Source organism: Syngnathus scovelli, chromosome 18 (assembly GCF_024217435.2).
Source record: "Syngnathus scovelli strain Florida chromosome 18, RoL_Ssco_1.2, whole genome shotgun sequence".
NCBI lineage: Eukaryota > Metazoa > Chordata > Actinopteri > Syngnathiformes > Syngnathidae > Syngnathus > Syngnathus scovelli.
This window is the reverse complement of record NC_090864.1, coordinates 291,700-312,975: the sequence shown is the minus strand read 5'-3', so window position 1 is coordinate 312,975 and position 21,276 is coordinate 291,700. Positions and strand designations below refer to the sequence as shown.

At 48.4% G+C, this 21,276-nt stretch overlaps 1 long non-coding RNA gene across 1 annotated transcript; it reads right to left on the bottom strand.

Moving 5' to 3' along the window:
• Positions 1 to 16,670: 16,670 nt before the first annotated feature.
• On the bottom strand, positions 16,671 to 17,808 carry LOC125985982 (uncharacterized). The gene is made up of 4 exons (XR_011085704.1): positions 17,348 to 17,808; positions 17,193 to 17,263; positions 16,952 to 17,056; positions 16,671 to 16,805 (listed from the first exon to the last, which is right to left on the bottom strand). It is a non-coding gene; the product is annotated as an uncharacterized lncRNA (long non-coding RNA).
• Positions 17,809 to 21,276: the final 3,468 nt, after the last annotated feature.

The following is a 21,276-nucleotide window of genomic DNA, read 5'->3' as shown; positions in this document are numbered from 1 at the left end:
CCAACGAAATCAACCCAGAGATAACCAAACCAGGGGGGCCGGATCCGGCACCAACCGAGGTCCCGGGTCCAGGGAAACCACCTCAGGAAAGAGGGAGAAGAATTGAAAGGGAGAGGAGAGTGGTTTTAAAATCAAACCGAGAAGTGGCTGGTACCTCTTACCGAGCACGCCTGACGTCTACTCCCAAAATTAGACCCTCCACAGTTCAGGGCCCACGTCAACAAATAGAATCAAGGAACACCGAAGTTGGGGCCACTGAACATGCTCATACATCCAACGAGGAAGAGGGTGATAATGATGAAGAGGGAGAAGACAGGGAGGCGGCCACCTCAAGTGATGACGTGGTTTCCGAAGAGGAAAATCAGGCTTCGGTGATGTCGGCAGTGGTCCCTCCTGATCTTAATGACCCCCCACCGAGAGTTGTGCTAGGAGCAACCCGGAAAGGAGCCAAGAAGCAACAGCCAGTGCTAAGCATCTTCCGGGCTTCGGAAAGGCTGGCAAGGGAAGTTCAATTAGGATGGGTGGAAACCAAGGATGGAAGGAAAACTTACATCCCAGAAGTCAGACAGAAAGAATACCCTTTCCCGCCAGCCTGGTGGGAAAAAATAGAAAGAAATATAGATATCCCGGTGAAACTAACTTACAGGGAGGCAATGAATGTGTTAAACACACCAGCCTACCACACCCTGGTAAGTTACACAGATTTGACAAAAAATTTTAGGGAAGGCTTTGTGACCGTAATGTATGACGTATTGTTGCGGAGGATGAAGCAGGGTGTGTATGATGCCGCTCAAGCAGAACTGAGAGCGTGTGAAGATTTGGACACACACACTGTTAATCCCGCAATGTCCACACAAACCAACATAATTGGAAACTTCACCCAACAAGCTCAGCCGAGCACCACGCAACTGGGAGCGACTTATCTGGAAAATACAGGGATGCCCGGAAATGACCTGGAAAGAGAGACACGAGCCTTTAAAACTCTAAAAGGAATGGTACGCGTAAAGTACCAAAAGGAAAGCATCAAAGAATATTTATTGGCAACCTGGCTGGTAATCAAAGACAGTCCGGGCGGATAGTTGTCAAAGAAGTTGTGGCTGCAATATATTACAGCCGAGCCCATTGGAAGGGATGAGACAGCCCAGGATGCCTACCAGAGGTGGGTGGATGATGAAGAAGATGACGAAGATGCACATATAACCAGAGCTAAAGAAGCATTAAAGCAGGGTCTCACCTTGCTGAATGTGTGGCATAAGTTGAAGCAAGTGATAAGCCCGAACAGATACGTGCGAGTATTGAGAGCAGTTACCGAGGACAAGGACACCATTTTTGTGAAGCTGGGTGCGGAGGCAACTCTGGCACGAATCGAAGAATCCATAAAGAAATGGGACAGAGTAACAAAACACTACATGGAGAGACAAAAGCCGAATCCATCGGGCAGCACTCGCACTCGCACAGAAGATACACAAGCAGGTCGGAAACCACCACCACGACCAACTTATGAGAAGGGGCAAAAATCTAATGAAAATAAGAGACAAAACACCCAAGATAATCCCAAACCACTTTATGGCAAAGTGAATTCAACTGGTTATGTGGCAAAAGATGTGTATGACAAAATGTCACCAGAAGAAAGAAAGGCCCTGGCAGAGGCTCGCAAGGCTGCGGCCCCTGCTGGGCCCAGAAAATAAGTAAAAAGGAGGCGCGGGTCACCCTGTCGGGCGTGTACAGAGAGGGAGACAATCTCTACACTGATATTGATGGAGCTCCGTATTTAGTAGATACCGGAGCCGAGGTGTCGATGACCCGCAAAGCCTTGAAAGTGATAGGACACCTAACTGTTATGATGGCAGATGGATCAGTGACCAGCATGCCGATTGGAGTCTGGAAAAGAATCGTTTGGGTGAAAGGGCCCCGCAATTTACTGACATTGAGAGACGCCGAAGATCTGACAAAACCAGCACATCAGCGTCAGCCAGTAAAAGCAAGATTGGAAAACATCAAAGCAAAAACAGTCCGAGTGGGTCCAACTAAAACCATGCCACTGAATGAATGGTACAAACCTGTGGATGTGGATTCCGTCCGGATCCAATTGGTCCAAAACAGCGACCTGTCTCCAGATGGGAAGCAGAAACTGACCGCTATATTGGAGAAGGCAACTGTGGCGCATTTCAAGAACGACTGTGGTGACCTTGGATCAAAATACATCCACACAATTGAAGGAGGAGTGCATCCACCGGTGAGACAATATCCCTTGAATCCCGAGGCAGTGGCTGAAATGGAAACAATCGTGAAGGAACTTCTACAGCTTGGCATCATTCGGGAAGAATCAAATCCAGTGACCAACAGCCCAATTCAGGCAGTGAAAAAACCAGAGGCGTCTGGGGGAGGATGGAGGCCAGTTATAAACTTTAAAGCTCTTAACCGCCGGACGGTGGCTAATCGAGCGAGCCTCATGAATCCCCAGGCATCCCTAAAGACTCTAAGAGTGAAGAAATACAAATCATGCATTGATTTAGCAAACGGGTTCTTTTCACTACGACTGGCCAAAACATCACAAGGAAAAACAGCATTCACGCACAAAGGGAAATCATACGTGTGGCAAAGATTGCCACAAGGATACAAAAACTCCCCAAATGTGTTTCAATCAGCGGTTTTACAAGTTCTGAGTGGTTTGGATGTTACGGTGTACATCGATGATGTGTTTGTTTCAAATGACGAAGAGGAGGAACATTTGGACTTGCTGCAGAAAGTGGTGGAACGAGTCTCCGCTGCCGGTCTCAAGCTGAATCTCAAGAAATGCCAACTAGCCCGATTCTAAGTGGATTACTTGGGATTCCAAGTGACTGAGAACTTAGGAATCTCAGAAGGATTTCGACAGAAAATCGAACAGATCTCGCCCCCGAGATCAGAAACAGAGTTGCAGCGAATACTTGGACTGTGCAATTATGTGCGGGATCATGTTCCTCACTATCAGAAGCATGCAAGGCCACTGTACGGCCGCTTGAAGAAAACTCCGGAGGGCCAAAAACCAACCAAGTGGCAGTGGTCAGACAGTGACAATCAGAACTTGAATAATTTGAAACAGGCCGTCCGAGAAGCCGTGCGGCTTGAGCCACGAAGTTTGACAGTAAGACTGGTCGCAAAGGTGCAGTGCGAAGAAAATGATGCAATGGTGTCGGTCAGCAACGAAGGTGCCGGTTTGGTGGCCTTGTGGACCTACACCCTGTCCAGCGTCGAGAAAAAATTCCCCCAGGAGGAGAAAGAACTTGCAGTGTTGGCAAGGTACTGGAGTAATTTAAAAGACCTGGCCCAAGGACAAGGTATCAAAGTCCAGACGGGAAGTAACGTGCATCGTTTTCTAAGAAAGACTACAATCGAGAGCACTAAAGCGACCAACATTCGATGGGGCAGATGGGAAGACATCCTACTGGACCCCGACTTGGAAATTGGACCAACTACAACCTCCACAAAGAAGCCGATACTCAAAAAGAGTATGGATGAAGAGAAGCCCTACGAATGGACTCTATACACCGATGGGTCAAAAAAGGAAGGAGAGCAGAATGCCCACTGGGGTTTTATTCTGAAGCAAAATGGAGTGGAGCGTTGCCGCCGCAAAGGAAAGACACCCGGCAGCGCGCAAGCAGGAGAGGCCACGGCAGTGCTGGAAGGACTGTTAGAAGCGGAAAAAAGTCACGCTGGACGCGTAAGACTTATAACTGACAGTCATTATTGCGCGCAAGCTCTCAAATTCGACCTAGCCATTTGGGAAGAGAATGGCTTTGAGGGCGCGAAAGGAAAACTAGTGGCCCACTATGAAGTGTGGAAAAAGATAGCCGAGTTACGGCTAAATTTGAGTCTGGATGTGGTTCACCAGAAATCTCATGTGAAGGAAGGAGCTCATTGGAGAGGTAATAACGAAGTTGATCGATACGTCCAGGAAAGAAGAATAATAGTTGTAGGAGCAGAAAAATGGGACAAGACCCCACGCGGAAAAGTGGTCCCAGATGAGAGCGTGAGGCAAGTCGTGTCGGCAGTGCATGAAGCACTAGGCCACGCGGGTCCACTGCCTACGCGAAAAAAGTTAGAGATGCTGGAACTCTGGGTCCCTGACCGGACGATTCGTGCGGTCCTGCGGGATTGTAATCCGTGCAACAAATACAACGCAGGGCGAAGAGGACGATGCACGGATGGATTGACGATTAGGAGTACTGTGCCGTGGGGCTCGGTTTGTATGGACGTGGCTGGCCCCATGGGAATAAGTGGCGCAAAGGGTGAGAAATACCTGGTTGTGCTGGTAGACTCGATGTCAGGACACGTCGGGCTGAAAGCAGTGAGAAAAGCCAATGCAAACAGTGTGATCAAGACACTGGAAGATGGGTGCATGTGGCTAGGAATCCCAAAAGAGTTGAGAACAGACAATGGAACACATTTCAAAAACGCCCAGGTGGACGAATGGTTTCGTAGGTGGGGAATAGTCAGAGTCTATTCGCCTCCTTATACACCACAAGCAAATGGGGTGGCAGAAAGAACTATTGGTCTGGTCAAAACCTGGTTGGGAAAAAACGCTAACGGAAAAGAGTGGAGTACTAAACTGCTTGATTTGGTTGCGGACCTGAACGGGAGGAGCAGAAGCAGCCGGCCCTCCCCGTCCGAAGAGCTGAACCAACGACTCTTTGTGTCACAAGAAGTGGGCAGAACCCAAGACGGCTCGTCCCAGAATAAGGAGAAGTGTCGGTTCAGCGTTGGACAGAAGGTGTGGATCAAGTCGAGGGACCTGAACAGCAACACGGCAGTGAAGGCCAAGTACGACTGCTCGGACATCGTTAGTGAAGTTTTGGATAGAAACACAGTACGACTAAAGAAGAAAGGTATCCAAGGAGTTGAACAGCTGAAGCCGTTATCGGCTGACCCGAATCAAGCCAAGAAGTAATTCAAATAACATATGGCAACGGACCACGGAACAATCCCGGCCTTCGTGCGCATGGCCGCACACAAAGGTGCGGTCATCGTAAGAAGAACACTAAATGGGATCCAGACCGGAAGGGCCCTAAATCTGGTGAGATTGGCCAAGCGGGGTTGCACACCCAGTGGACCAGAACATTTTCACTGGACATGGGTCGACGAAGCTTGTGTCATTTGTTTGACACCCAACCTGTTGCCTACTATGTGGTCGGGAGTAGGCTTCATGATGCCATCTGTACTGACCACCGAAGTAAGAGAGCTGGAATTTGCCCAGAGAAATGAGGACAAGCTTCCAGTCAAAGTATTGGATGCCATGGTGTGCCACCAGTGTCGAATTACCATTTTGACACGAATGGTGTTCTTTTCACAATGGGAGATCGGACCAACCATGGATGTACGGGCTGGACAAATTAGCTCGTGCACGTGTGTTCGGGACGGGAGTGAGCGCTCCTCATCGCTTTCTCTCGGCTGACTTTTACACGCACCCAAACGCAGGATATGGATTACACCGACCTATGGAGATGCCCAGCGAGGCCCCTGTGGGGCTTGTCCGGCCTGCGCGTCGGGGAGGAGGACGGTGTGTTGGACATTGGACCCTGGATGGGTCTTACGTCCGGTGCAGAGAGCCATGCGAGGGTTGCATGGGGCGTCGGGATCCAGACGGCAGCCGTGCGTATGGAGGGCCTGGCTACAATGACGATCCTCCCCTCGACTCACCCATCAGCCCCGTACGGCTGATAAGCCCGCTGGATGTGGATGCAGCTCCTTCTGAGTCTGAGGACGACGATGAGGCTCGAGACGGAGGACGCAGGAGCGAGGCTGAAAATGAGGATGCAGATGTCAAGAGTGTGGCCACAGGGGGTTCAACACCACCGGAGCTGAGAGCCCTCGCCGTGGAGAACCACGCTGACGACGACAACGCTGCTGGTCGGTTGTCGCGCCTGATCAACGCCCTCGCAGAGATCGCCCGACAGGGAGACATGGCAGCGGCCTGCCCTACTTCAACGACCGCTGAGGTTGTGAATATCTCAGACGAAGACGACGACATGGCTGTGTCGCTCTTGGGGATCAGGGATAATTTATACCTGTTTTCAATCCAAAGAGGGGGTGTCATGTAACATGGGGGTAGAGATGGTGCAAATGGTAGAATATGGATTGTTCACAGGAATAAATTGGCAGAGCTGAAATTCCAAATTTGTCCAAAAGATGGCGCCAGACCAAAACGTGAGCCCAAAAGAGGGGCCAGAATAAGCTGAACCGGTTAAAATAGATATAAAAAAGGAACACGGTGTCAGAGTGTGAGTCACGCATGGAAGCACAAATGTGATTTTTATTTTTTTTTTATTTCCTTGCTTGGCTAAAAATTTATTCTGTAACCGCTTTAAGCAATATTATTTGTCAATTCGATCAAGAGACCCGTCACTATGAGAATAGGGGCGTGACATAAATTGTTTGGAGAAGCACAAATGTGATTCTTATTTTTTTATTTCTTTGCTTGGCTAAAAATGTATTCTGTAACCGCTTTAAGCAATATTATTTGTCAATTCGATCAAGAAACCCGTCACTATGAGAATAGTGGCGTGACATAAATTGTTTAGAAAAGTAGGTCAAGGGTTTGGATTTTTATTTCAGAGTTAATTGAAGCGTAACTTTAAAAAGTTATTTTCATGTAACAGAAAGAGAAGAAAAGGGGAAGTGAAAGGTTTTACCACTAGCTGTGCATTTGGTGGAAAGTACTGCGTGGTCAGGGCGGAAACAGTTGCTGAAGGCCACAGATAACCAAGCGTGGGGAAACTGGCCAGTTCCCTCTATGGGCGTGGGAAAACTGGCCAGTTCCCTCTATAGGCGTGAGAAAGCTGGCCAGTCCCTTCTATAGGCGTGGGAAAACTGGGCAGTCTTACCCTATAGGGAAAGTACAGGAGAAAAGAAAGGGGAGGGGGGGGACGGAGAGGTCTATAAAAGGTCCTGCAGGAGCAGCTTCAGGGCTTTTTCCCCCAAAAGAGCGCTCATACGTGAAGAGGCCCGGAGGAGTTTCAAGATTTTTTTTCCAAAGTCCCAAAGATCTTTGTGTGAGACGCAGGATCGCTGGACTGAAATTAACTTGGATTTACTCCCAAAAATTGGACTGGACAACTTTATAGGAGAAATCGGTGAGGATGACCGTTTTTATGTATTTTAGCGAGAGGGGGGAATAGTCATCGGGCCGCCGGCTTCCTCGTGGCCAGCCTGTTTCTCTAATTTGGATTTTAGAAGCAAGATCGAACTGATCACTCGATTTTGCTTCCACCAAAAATAGCACGCAGCTGGTATTTACCTCTTCCCTTTTTTATGAACTGTGTTTTGCAATCGAATTGTTCTGGGATTGAATGATTTTATTAACACGGGTATCAGTGAGTGAAATTGTTCAGTTTCTGGAGTAATTGAGATTTGTAATTCTATTCCATGTTACTACAATAAATGTGTTTTGTATATTACTTACTTCGTTGTGCGCGGATTTGTACTGAATATGCAACCGAAGGCTCAGGCCCGCTTCCCCTTTTAGACGGGCCGCGTAAAAAGGAACTCCCAACAAGTTAGAGACTTAAATAACTTCCGTAGTTATCTGAGCCACGAGTGAATTTCGATCCGTTCGAAAGTTGTTTCGACTGAATAAATTAAAGGAAGTGTTTAAATCAGATTGAATGATTTTATTAACACGGGTATCAGTGGGTGAAATTGTTCGGTTTCTGGAGTGATTAAGATTTGTAATTCTATTTCATGTTTCTTCAATAAATGTGTTGTGTATATTCATCTACTTTGTTGTGCGCTGATTTGTACTGAATGTACAATCGATGGTTCGGGGTTGATTTGACAATTTGATTAATGTGCGGGGGGTTATTATGGTATAACATAGGACCGTAATAAATAAAAGTAACATCAGACAATTTTAGAGAATTGAATAACTTTCGTAGTTATTTGAGACACGAGTGAATTTCAATCCGTTTGAAAGTTTGCTTCGTCTGAATAAATTAACGGAAGTGTTTGAATCGGATTATTGGTTTGGTGTAGAACTGAAAGTAATTTAATTATTTGAAGGGCGCAGGCCCGTTTCCCCTTTTGACGGGCCGCGTAAAAAGTAACTCCGAACATGTTAGAGAATTAAATAACTTTCGTAGATATTTAAGGGAAGAGTGAATTTCGTCAAAAGTGAATTCGTTTGAAAATTTACTTCCTCTAAATAAAATAACGACAATGGTTAAAATAGATCATTTGAGTTGGTGAAGGATAAAAGTATTTCGATTGTCCGTCGGGCGCGGCCCAGTTCTTAATTTTGTCGGGCCGCGTCAAAAGTTAAACAGGACACGATCGAAAAATAGACTTGCCTTCCAAATTAATTACTGGGCAAATCTAAATAGAGTAAGACATTTTTATTCGTTTTAAGAAAGTTGTTATTCTTTTTAAAGCAATCAAGTGGGGTGAAGCACTCCGACAGTTAAGTGCTAGATCTACATATAAGAAGTTAGAATTAATAACGTAAAGTGCATTAATTTTCTCCTTAAATGCTATTATTGTCACACTTTTATTAATTCGATTCTCTTTCGAATAAACAAGTTGGTCGGCTCGCTGCTTGAGCGACCAAGTAGAACGGACCCATATCAACATTTACTTCGGCAAAACTAGTGCTAGGTTGCGCTATACAAACGAATCCCTGAGGTCTTAACAAAGACATCTAAAAATATCCGTAACATAATAAGAACTTCAAACATTAGCGGGGAGCCATCAATACGATGCGGTCACTTCGAAGTCTTGCCTCGAATTGAGTTACTCGGCTAAGACAAACACGTTACCGGGAAGCCGGGGGCACCTTATTGAAAGAGGTGCGTTTGACACTACCATCAGCTTTTCTCTGGTCTGAAAGGAGGAGGAGGGAGGCTCCTCCTCCTCCTTTCAGACCAGAGAACACCCGAGGCTGGGTGAGAACGGGGAGGCTGCGACCCGGCCGGGGGTTGCGGGAAGGGGCGCCACCTTGATCTCCTTCTCGGCGTCGTAGTCCCCTCCGCTGGTCTGGGCTAGCAGAGCGTAGGCTCGTTGCAGCGCTTGATATTCTTGCGTCAGCTGGCGGTAGCGAAGCTCCGCCTCCTCATGCACACACCAATGCAACACAGCACTAGTACCAGAATCAGTCAGACCGGCGACAAAGCACCCGCGACGCAAAGACGAGTCCGATTCCAGGCTGAAGAGGAATGTTTGGCGCCAATACGCTGGCAGAAATGGCGGGCTACCTCTTCGGGTTCCGTGTCGGGGTTCTGTCGGTGTGAAAAGACAAGGACGATCCGTCCGAGTCCACCAACACGTCTTCGTCGTAGCCGTAAAATGTTTCGATGACCTGCGGGCGCGGAAGCAAACATCTCTCTGAACAAACTGAAGCGACACCTCACGATGAATCGACGAGAGGAACGATAGCGAGAAAAAGGCCATTTCATCTTGCGCAACACCAAGCAGCCGCAAACAAACGGGCGTGTACAGAGAGGGAGACAATCTCTACACTGATATTGATGGAGCTCCGTATTTAGTAGATACCGGAGCCGAGGTGTCGATGACCCGCAAAGCCTTGAAAGTGATAGGACACCTAACTTATGATGGCAGATGGATCAGTGACCAGCATGCCGATTGGAGTCTGGAAAAGAATCGTTTGGGTGAAAGGGCCCCGCAATTTACTGACATTGAGAGACGCCGAAGATCTGACAAAACCAGCACATCAGCGTCAGCCAGTAAAAGCAAGATTGGAAAACATCAAAGCAAAAACAGTCCGAGTGGGTCCAACTAAAACCATGCCACTGAATGAATGGTACAAACCTGTGGATGTGGATTCCGTCCGGATCCAATTGGTCCAAAACAGCGACCTGTCTCCAGATGGGAAGCAGAAACTGACCGCTATATTGGAGAAGGCAACTGTGGCGCATTTCAAGAACGACTGTGGTGACCTTGGATCAAAATACATCCACACAATTGAAGGAGGAGTGCATCCACCGGTGAGACAATATCCCTTGAATCCCGAGGCAGTGGCTGAAATGGAAACAATCGTGAAGGAACTTCTACAGCTTGGCATCATTCGGGAAGAATCAAATCCAGTGACCAACAGCCCAATTCAGGCAGTGAAAAAACCAGAGGCGTCTGGGGGAGGATGGAGGCCAGTTATAAACTTTAAAGCTCTTAACCGCCGGACGGTGGCTAATCGAGCGAGCCTCATGAATCCCCAGGCATCCCTAAAGACTCTAAGAGTGAAGAAATACAAATCATGCATTGATTTAGTAAACGGGTTCTTTTCACTACGACTGGCCAAAACATCACAAGGAAAAACAGCATTCACGCACAAAGGGAAATCATACGTGTGGCAAAGATTGCCACAAGGATACAAAAACTCCCCAAATGTGTTTCAATCAGCGGTTTTACAAGTTCTGAGTGGTTTGGATGTTACGGTGTACATCGATGATGTGTTTGTTTCAAATGACGAAGAGGAGGAACATTTGGACTTGCTGCAGAAAGTGGTGGAACGAGTCTCCGCTGCCGGTCTCAAGCTGAATCTCAAGAAATGCCAACTAGCCCGATTCTAAGTGGATTACTTGGGATTCCAAGTGACTGAGAACTTAGGAATCTCAGAAGGATTTCGACAGAAAATCGAACAGATCTCGCCCCCGAGATCAGAAACAGAGTTGCAGCGAATACTTGGACTGTGCAATTATGTGTGGGATCATGTTCCTCACTATCAGAAGCATGCAAGGCCACTGTACGGCCGCTTGAAGAAAACTCCGGAGGGCCAAAAACCAACCAAGTGGCAGTGGTCAGACAGTGACAATCAGAACTTGAATAATTTGAAACAGGCCGTCCGAGAAGCCGTGCGGCTTGAGCCACGAAGTTTGACAGTAAGACTGGTCGCAAAGGTGCAGTGCGAAGAAAATGATGCAATGGTGTCGGTCAGCAACGAAGGTGCCGGTTTGGTGGCCTTGTGGACCTACACCCTGTCCAGCGTCGAGAAAAAATTCCCCCAGGAGGAGAAAGAACTTGCAGTGTTGGCAAGGTACTGGAGTAATTTAAAAGACCTGGCCCAAGGACAAGGTATCAAAGTCCAGACGGGAAGTAACGTGCATCGTTTTCTAAGAAAGACTACAATCGAGAGCACTAAAGCGACCAACATTCGATGGGGCAGATGGGAAGACATCCTACTGGACCCCGACTTGGAAATTGGACCAACTACAACCTCCACAAAGAAGCCGATACTCAAAAAGAGTATGGATGAAGAGAAGCCCTACGAATGGACTCTATACACCGATGGGTCAAAAAAGGAAGGAGAGCAGAATGCCCACTGGGGTTTTATTCTGAAGCAAAATGGAGTGGAGCGTTGCCGCCGCAAAGGAAAGACACCCGGCAGCGCGCAAGCAGGAGAGGCCACGGCAGTGCTGGAAGGACTGTTAGAAGCGGAAAAAAGTCACGCTGGACGCGTAAGACTTATAACTGACAGTCATTATTGCGCGCAAGCTCTCAAATTCGACCTAGCCATTTGGGAAGAGAATGGCTTTGAGGGCGCGAAAGGAAAACTAGTGGCCCACTATGAAGTGTGGAAAAAGATAGCCGAGTTACGGCTAAATTTGAGTCTGGATGTGGTTCACCAGAAATCTCATGTGAAGGAAGGAGCTCATTGGAGAGGTAATAACGAAGTTGATCGATACGTCCAGGAAAGAAGAATAATAGTTGTAGGAGCAGAAAAATGGGACAAGACCCCACGCGGAAAAGTGGTCCCAGATGAGAGCGTGAGGCAAGTCGTGTCGGCAGTGCATGAAGCACTAGGCCACGCGGGTCCACTGCCTACGCGAAAAAAGTTAGAGATGCTGGAACTCTGGGTCCCTGACCGGACGATTCGTGCGGTCCTGCGGGATTGTAATCCGTGCAACAAATACAACGCAGGGCGAAGAGGACGATGCACGGATGGATTGACGATTAGGAGTACTGTGCCGTGGGGCTCGGTTTGTATGGACGTGGCTGGCCCCATGGGAATAAGTGGCGCAAAGGGTGAGAAATACCTGGTTGTGCTGGTAGACTCGATGTCAGGACACGTCGGGCTGAAAGCAGTGAGAAAAGCCAATGCAAACAGTGTGATCAAGACACTGGAAGATGGGTGCATGTGGCTAGGAATCCCAAAAGAGTTGAGAACAGACAATGGAACACATTTCAAAAACGCCCAGGTGGACGAATGGTGTCGTAGGTGGGGAATAGTCAGAGTCTATTCGCCTCCTTATACACCACAAGCAAATGGGGTGGCAGAAAGAACTATTGGTCTGGTCAAAACCTGGTTGGGAAAAAATGCTAACGGAAAAGAGTGGAGTACTAAACTGCTTGATTTGGTTGCGGACCTGAACGGGAGGAGCAGAAGCAGCCGGCCCTCCCCGTCCGAAGAGCTGAACCAACGACTCTTTGTGTCACAAGAAGTGGGCAGAACCCAAGACGGCTCGTCCCAGAATAAGGAGAAGTGTCGGTTCAGCGTTGGACAGAAGGTGTGGATCAAGTCGAGGGACCTGAACAGCAACACGGCAGTGAAGGCCAAGTACGACTGCTCGGACATCGTTAGTGAAGTTTTGGATAGAAACACAGTACGACTAAAGAAGAAAGGTATCCAAGGAGTTGAACAGCTGAAGCCGTTATCGGCTGACCCGAATCAAGCCAAGAAGTAATTCAAATAACATATGGCAACGGACCACGGAACAATCCCGGCCTTCGTGCGCATGGCCGCACACAAAGGTGCGGTCATCGTAAGAAGAACACTAAATGGGATCCAGACCGGAAGGGCCCTAAATCTGGTGAGATTGGCCAAGCGGGGTTGCACACCCAGTGGACCAGAACATTTTCACTGGACATGGGTCGACGAAACTTGTGTCATTTGTTTGACACCCAACCTGTTGCCTACTATGTGGTCGGGAGTAGGCTTCATGATGCCATCTGTACTGACCACCGAAGTAAGAGAGCTGGAATTTGCCCAGAGAAATGAGGACAAGCTTCCAGTCAAAGTATTGGATGCCATGGTGTGCCACCAGTGTCGAATTACCATTTTGACACGAATGGTGTTCTTTTCACAATGGGAGATCGGACCAACCATGGATGTACGGGCTGGACAAATTAGCTCGTGCACGTGTGTTCGGGACGGGAGTGAGCGCTCCTCATCGCTTTCTCTCGGCTGACTTTTACACGCACCCAAACGCAGGATATGGATTACACCGACCTATGGAGATGCCCAGCGAGGCCCCTGTGGGGCTTGTCCGGCCTGCGCGTCGGGGAGGAGGACGGTGTGTTGGACATTGGACCCTGGATGGGTCTTACGTCCGGTCCAGAGAGCCATGCGAGGGTTGCATGGGGCGTCGGGATCCAGACGGCAGCCGTGCGTATGGAGGGCCTGGCTACAATGACGATCCTCCCCTCGACTCACCCATCAGCCCCGTACGGCTGATAAGCCCGCTGGATGTGGATGCAGCTCCTTCTGAGTCTGAGGACGACGATGAGGCTCGAGACGGAGGACGCAGGAGCGAGGCTGAAAATGAGGATGCAGATGTCAAGAGTGTGGCCACAGGGGGTTCAACACCACCGGAGCTGAGAGCCCTCGCCGTGGAGAACCACGCTGACGACGACAACGCTGCTGGTCGGTTGTCGCGCCTGATCAACGCCCTCGCAGAGATCGCCCGACAGGGAGACATGGCAGCGGCCTGCCCTACTTCAACGACCGCTGAGGTTGTGAATATCTCAGACGAAGACGACGACATGGCTGTGTCGCTCTTGGGGATCAGGGATAATTTATACCTGTTTTCAATCCAAAGAGGGGGTGTCATGTAACATGGGGGTAGAGATGGTGCAAATGGTAGAATATGGATTGTTCACAGGAATAAATTGGCAGAGCTGAAATTCCAAATTTGTCCAAAAGATGGCGCCAGACCAAAACGTGAGCCCAAAAGAGGGGCCAGAATAAGCTGAACCGGTTAAAATAGATATAAAAAAGGAACACGGTGTCAGAGTGTGAGTCACGCATGGAAGCACAAATGTGATTTTTATTTTTTTTTATTTCCTTGCTTGGCTAAAAATTTATTCTGTAACCGCTTTAAGCAATATTATTTGTCAATTCGATCAAGAGACCCGTCACTATGAGAATAGGGGCGTGACATAAATTGTTTGGAGAAGCACAAATGTGATTCTTATTTTTTTATTTCTTTGCTTGGCTAAAAATGTATTCTGTAACCGCTTTAAGCAATATTATTTGTCAATTCGATCAAGAAACCCGTCACTATGAGAATAGTGGCGTGACATAAATTGTTTAGAAAAGTAGGTCAAGGGTTTGGATTTTTATTTCAGAGTTAATTGAAGCGTAACTTTAAAAAGTTATTTTCATGTAACAGAAAGAGAAGAAAAGGGGAAGTGAAAGGTTTTACCACTAGCTGTGCATTTGGTGGAAAGTACTGCGTGGTCAGGGCGGAAACAGCTGCTGAAGGCCACAGATAACCAAGCGTGGGGAAACTGGCCAGTTCCCTCTATGGGCGTGGGAAAACTGGCCAGTTCCCTCTATAGGCATGAGAAAGCTGGCCAGTCCCTTCTATAGGCGTGGGAAAACTGGGCAGTCTTACCCTATAGGGAAAGTACAGGAGAAAAGAAAGGGGAGGGGGGGGACGGAGAGGTCTATAAAAGGTCCTGCAGGAGCAGCTTCAGGGCTTTTTCCCCCAAAAGAGCGCTCATACGTGAAGAGGCCCGGAGGAGTTTCAAGATTTTTTTTCCAAAGTCCCAAAGATCTTTGTGTGAGACGCAGGATCGCTGGACTGAAATTAACTTGGATTTACTCCCAAAAATTGGACTGGACAACTTTATAGGAGAAATCGGTGAGGATGACCGTTTTTATGTATTTTAGCGAGAGGGGGGAATAGTCATCGGGCCGCCGGCTTCCTCGTGGCCAGCCTGTTTCTCTAATTTGGATTTTAGAAGCAAGATCGAACTGATCACTCGATTTTGCTTCCACCAAAAATAGCACGCAGCTGGTATTTACCTCTTCCCTTTTTTATGAACTGTGTTTTGCAATCGAATTGTTCTGGGATTGAATGATTTTATTAACACGGGTATCAGTGAGTGAAATTGTTCAGTTTCTGGAGTAATTGAGATTTGTAATTCTATTCCATGTTACTACAATAAATGTGTTTTGTATATTACTTACTTCGTTGTGCGCGGATTTGTACTGAATATGCAACCGAAGGCTCAGGCCCGCTTCCCCTTTTAGACGGGCCGCGTAAAAAGGAACTCCCAACAAGTTAGAGACTTAAATAACTTCCGTAGTTATCTGAGCCACGAGTGAATTTCGATCCGTTCGAAAGTTGTTTCGACTGAATAAATTAAAGGAAGTGTTTAAATCAGATTGAATGATTTTATTAACACGGGTATCAGTGGGTGAAATTGTTCGGTTTCTGGAGTGATTAAGATTTGTAATTCTATTTCATGTTTCTTCAATAAATGTGTTGTGTATATTCATCTACTTTGTTGTGCGCTGATTTGTACTGAATGTACAATCGATGGTTCGGGGTTGATTTGACAATTTGATTAATGTGCGGGGGGTTATTATGGTATAACATAGGACCGTAATAAATAAAAGTAACATCAGACAATTTTAGAGAATTGAATAACTTTCGTAGTTATTTGAGACACGAGTGAATTTCAATCCGTTTGAAAGTTTGCTTCGTCTGAATAAATTAACGGAAGTGTTTGAATCGGATTATTGGTTTGGTGTAGAACTGAAAGTAATTTAATTATTTGAAGGGCGCAGGCCCGTTTCCCCTTTTGACGGGCCGCGTAAAAAGTAACTCCGAACATGTTAGAGAATTAAATAACTTTCGTAGATATTTAAGGGAAGAGTGAATTTCGTCAAAAGTGAATTCGTTTGAAAATTTACTTCCTCTAAATAAAATAACGACGATGGTTAAAATAGATCATTTGAGTTGGTGAAGGATAAAAGTATTTCGATTGTCCGTCGGGCGCGGCCCAGTTCTTAATTTTGTCGGGCCGCGTCAAAAGTTAAACAGGACACGATCGAAAAATAGACTTGCCTTCCAAATTAATTACTGGGCAAATCTAAATAGAGTAAGACATTTTTATTCGTTTTAAGAAAGTTGTTATTCTTTTTAAAGCAATCAAGTGGGGTGAAGCACTCCGACAGTTAAGTGCTAGATCTACATATAAGAAGTTAGAATTAATAACGTAAAGTGCATTAATTTTCTCCTTAAATGCTATTATTGTCACACTTTTATTATCTTTCGAATAAACAAGTTGGTCGGCTCGCTGCTTGAGCGACCAAGTAGAACGGACACATATCAACATTTACTTCGGCAAAACTGTGCTAGGGTGCGCTATACAAACGAATCCCTGAGGTCTTAACAAAGACATCTAAAAATATCCGTAACATAATAAGAACTTCAAACATTAGCGGGGAGCCATCAATACGATGCGGTCACTTCGAAGTCTTGCCTCGAATTGAGTTACTCGGCTAAGACAAACACGTTACCGGGAAGCCGGGGGCACCTTATTGAAAGAGGTGCGTTTGACACTACCATCAGCTTTTCTCTGGTCTGAAAGGAGGAGGAGGGAGGCTCCTCCTCCTCCTTTCAGACCAGAGAACACCCGAGGCTGGGTGAGAACGGGGAGGCTGCGACCTGGCCGGGGGTTGCGGGAAGGGGCGCCACCTTGATCTCCTTCTCGGCGTCGTAGTCCCCTCCGCTGGTCTGGGCTAGCAGAGCGTAGGCTCGTTGCAGCGCTTGATATTCTTGCGTCAGCTGGCGGTAGCGAAGCTCCGCCTCCTCATGCACACACCAATGCAACACAGCACTAGTACCAGAATCAGTCAGACCGGCGACAAAGCACCCGCGACGCAAAGACGAGTCCGATTCCAGGCTGAAGAGGAATGTTTGGCGCCAATACGCTGGCAGAAATGGCGGGCTACCTCTTCGGGTTCCGTGTCGGGGGTTCTGTCGGTGTGAAAAGACAAGGACGATCCGTCCGAGTCCACCAACACGTCTTCGTCGTAGCCGTAAAATGTTTCGATGACCTGCGGGCGTGGAAGCAAACATCTCTCTGAACAAACTGAAGCGACACCTCACGATGAATCGACGAGAGGAACGATAGCGAGAAAAAGGCCATTTCATCTTGCGCAACACCAAGCAGCCGCAAACAAACAGACTCACCTTGCAGGACCTCACGCTTTGTTCCTCCTCAGAGATTCTCGACGTCGGTATCGTAGCAGCAAATCTCTCTCCTGTCGACACAAATAATCCGCCTTTGAGATTCTTTGGATGCAAAGGGAACGAACGGCTCCGGCGCAGAAACAAACGCGACTCACGATGACATTTCTGACATGAGCTCCTGTCTCCAGAGCCTGAAAAACCCGTCACCGGCGATGATTGGAGGGACGCTCGTCTTTTCCAAAAGTGACAACTACAGGGTGTGTCAGGGTTTTCCAGATTATCTTTATCGTATGATTATGTTGCTTTGACTTTGACTGCAACCTGTAATAAATAATATTATTTATCCCTATCGCTTATCCCTTCCTACACAAAGTCGTAAAACATCCCTTGCTATGTTTTGACTAGAGGTCAAGGGCTTTCTCTATTCAATCCACTCTTACACCCACCCTGTTTCTCTTAATAAAAATGCTCGTGCAGGAGCCGAGAGTCAGACTTCATTCGTACAACGGATGGACTCTCCACCTGCAGGTGTCCAAAAGAACTTACTTGTCTCCCGTGTGGTTCTTGCAAAATAAGTTGGAGCGAGCGCAACTCTAACAGGGTGCATTCTGCCACTAGCTGCCTACGGACAATGACGTCGCGCTCGCGGCTCATGGTTGACGGGCTGAGCAGCCGGGCGAGTCCGTCGTTTTCAGCGCACAGCGAGTGGCAAAGGCGCTGACAAAACGGGAGCTTTGAGCTGCTGAAAACGGCAAAACAAGTCTAAAGCGTGTTCAAACGCGTGCGCACAATGCTCCTGCTTGAAAGGTCGGAATTTAAGGGGCCAATTTTTTGGATGGCGGCCGCCGGCCAAGCTTTGGACGGAAAAGGTTTCCTGGCGACAGCGAGCGAGCGCGGCGCTGCCGTACGTGCACCGAGTCGCCTGCCTGAAGACCTTGGACAAGTCGTCGATGATGTGCCGCTGCTCCACAACTTGAAGGAACTCCATTTCACCGTCCTGCTGGCCGCAACCGCGCTCCAGGTCATTGAGCGAACTAGGCCTTCTCTGTGGAACACAAATTCAGTGGACTCTGTTGGCACGCCGCCGTTGTCCGCGTCGACTTACCAAGCTTGCCATCTCCTCGTTCTCCTGGGTGACAAAGCGCACTTTGTTTTCAAGGCGACACAGCACCAGCGAGAGTTCTTCATTCTTCCTGCTCAGGCGTTTGTTTTTGTACAGGAGTGGCAGAAACTGGCTTTCTGTTTCTCTCAGTCGCTTAAGCTGCAAGCATGAAGTGCGGGATGCGAAAGACGCACAACACGCGGGCCAGAACGTATCCATTCCTTTTGCATCGGTTTGAACGGAATCGTGGCTTTGGCTCCCAATAAAAGACATCAACCAGGCAACCGACTTGCCGCGCCGCTCAACTAATAAGCAAGCGCAATGGGTGCCTCGCTGGATGGCGCGCATCAAACGTAGCGCAAACCTTCAAGCGTGCCGTCAATAAATTACCAGTTCATTGCGCTCTTCAGAAAGCAGGGCGTTTCGATCCTCCAGTTTCCTGATGACTGCGCTGAGCTCAGCGATTTTCAGATGAAACCTTCGCGTGTCCCGATCCTCCTGAGACTGAAAACGCCCCGCAACACACACACACAACCACTCGTTCAAAGTTCAAAACTGTTTTTGTGCTACCTTCCTCCAGCAACGAACTAAGTCATGCGTACTGCAAGTGTGTGATGAGGTGGCTTACGCTATGAAGAGGATTGCTAGTAGCGCCGTTGACCCCACTTCCAGGGTAGTTTAGGCCCGCCCTTTGGGAATCCCTCAGGGCAGCGATCTGCTGCTCGGCAGCCTGAGTCTGCAGCTGAAGGCGGTGGACGTGGCCGGCCCCAGGGATTTATCCAAAACACTAACCGCTCTGTCTTTCAGCTTGATCTCATCCATCCGGATGTACAAACGGGGAGCGTTCAGGCAGGCGGGCAAACTCATTTGCCAGAATTGTGACAAAAACAAAGAGTGCAACCGGCCAATTTTTATCTTGAATCGACTAGAACACCATTGCTGTGACAAAAGCGAAGCGAGCAACCGGACGTTTTCTTCTTGTGAAATAGAATAGAATAGAATGCCTTAGGTGTCATTGCACTGCAGGTATACAACGAAATTGGGAACATAGCCACGCACCGCGCATCTGATCAGTCCTACCAGTCGGCGGATCTCCCTCTCGCAGTCTCTCTTGGTTCGGCTCAGCTCCTCCCGATGCTGGTGATGAGCCGATCGGAGCTCGGCCGCTCGGGACTGCCAGGCCTGCTGGGCCGCTGCCAGGGCTTCTTCCGCGCTCCTGGTGGAGGCGACACCGCTCGGTCTCCCGACACCGCCGCGTCTCCTCCACTTCCGCCAGCAAAGCGCCCCCGCTCCTCACCTGAGCAGACATTGCGCCACATCGGGCCGTTGAGACCGCAACGGAGCGCCGCGACGCTTACTGGGGACAAGCTACACAATACGGTAGCGGCCGCATCGGAGCCCGACGTGGCGTGCGGATAGTCAGACACGGATTGAGCGGATCACCTTGTCCATGGAGCCGTCCCTCAGGCTGAGGACCAAGGCATTCACTCGCTGGATCTCTCCATCTTTGATTTTGATCACTCTCATCAGCTCCATTTCATGCTGCCGCAGTAATGTCTCCCTGGTAACGGCTAACTCTTTCTGCTTCTCCTCATGGAGTTTGCTTTTGAGTTCCGTCATGGCGGCGGTGGCACGGTGGTGCTCCGCCCGCAGGTCCTGACTTCTCTCTCTCTCCAGACAGCTGACCTGACATGACTTAGACTTAGACAAACTTTATTGTCATCTTGTCTGCACATGGTGCATACAAAACGAAATTTCGTTGCACACGGCTTACAACAAAGTAGTGATATTGCAGTTGAATAGAAGTAACATATCCTATGAAAATATATATATACATATACTGTATATATATATTACAAATAAGTATAAAGTGCAGCAGTGCTAATTATGCAATAGTGCAAGTAGGCAAAACAGTATTCAAGAGTGTGCAGAGGAATGCTAAACCATGTATTAAACTTCTATTTAAAGGGTTTACACAAGTTCAGTAAAGTTGGTAGTGCGAGATAGTGCAAGATAGAGGTCCGTAGTGTTATAAAGTACAGTTCTGTGAATGTGTGATGCAGAGTTCAGTTTAGAGCTCAACAGTTCTAATGTTCAACAGTCTGATGACAGCAGGGAAAAAGCTGTTGCAGAACCTGGTGGACCTGCAGCGGATTGTGCGAAACCTCTTCCCAGAGGGCAGCAGGGAGAACAGTCCATGGTGGGGGTGTGATGGGTCATTGATGATGTTACGGGCACGGGACATGCAGCGCTGAGATGAAATGTCCTGAATGGAGGGAAGAGGAGCCCCTATGATCCTCTCTGCTGTCCTCACCACTCTCCTCACGTTCTTCCAATCGGAGGCGGTGCAGCCTCCACACCACACAGAGAGTCAGCTTGTCAGAATGCTCTCTATGGTGCTCCTGTAGAACGTCCTCATGATGGGTGGGGGCAGGTGGGCTCTCCTCATCCTCCGCAGGAAGTACAAGCGCTTCTGTGCCCTCTTGATCAGTGCCGTAGTGTTCATAGTCCAGGTGAGGTCTTCTGTGATGTGGACCCCCAGGAATTTGGTGCTGCTGACCACCTCCACAGCTGAGCTGTTGATGATCAGTGGAGCGTGGTGAGGCTGGTTTTTCCTGAAGTCGACGATGATCTCCTTCATCTTCTCCACATTCAGGATCAGGCTGTTGTCTCTGCACCAGCCCACCAGCTGCTCCACCTCCTCTCTGTAGTCCAGGTCGTTGTTGTCTCTGATGAGCCCCACCACCGTTGTGTCGTCTGCGAACTTCACGATGTGATTGGTGGTGAACCTGGGGACGCAGTCGTGTGTCATCAGGGTGAACAGCAGGGGGCTCAGGACGCAGCCCTGAGGGGAGCCTGTGCTGAGGGTGATGACATCAGAGGTGTTCTGTCCGACCCGGACTGACTGAGGTCTGTTGGTGAGGAAGTCTAGCAGCCAGTTGCGAAGGGGGGTGTTGAAGCCCAGGTGTTCCAATTTTCCTA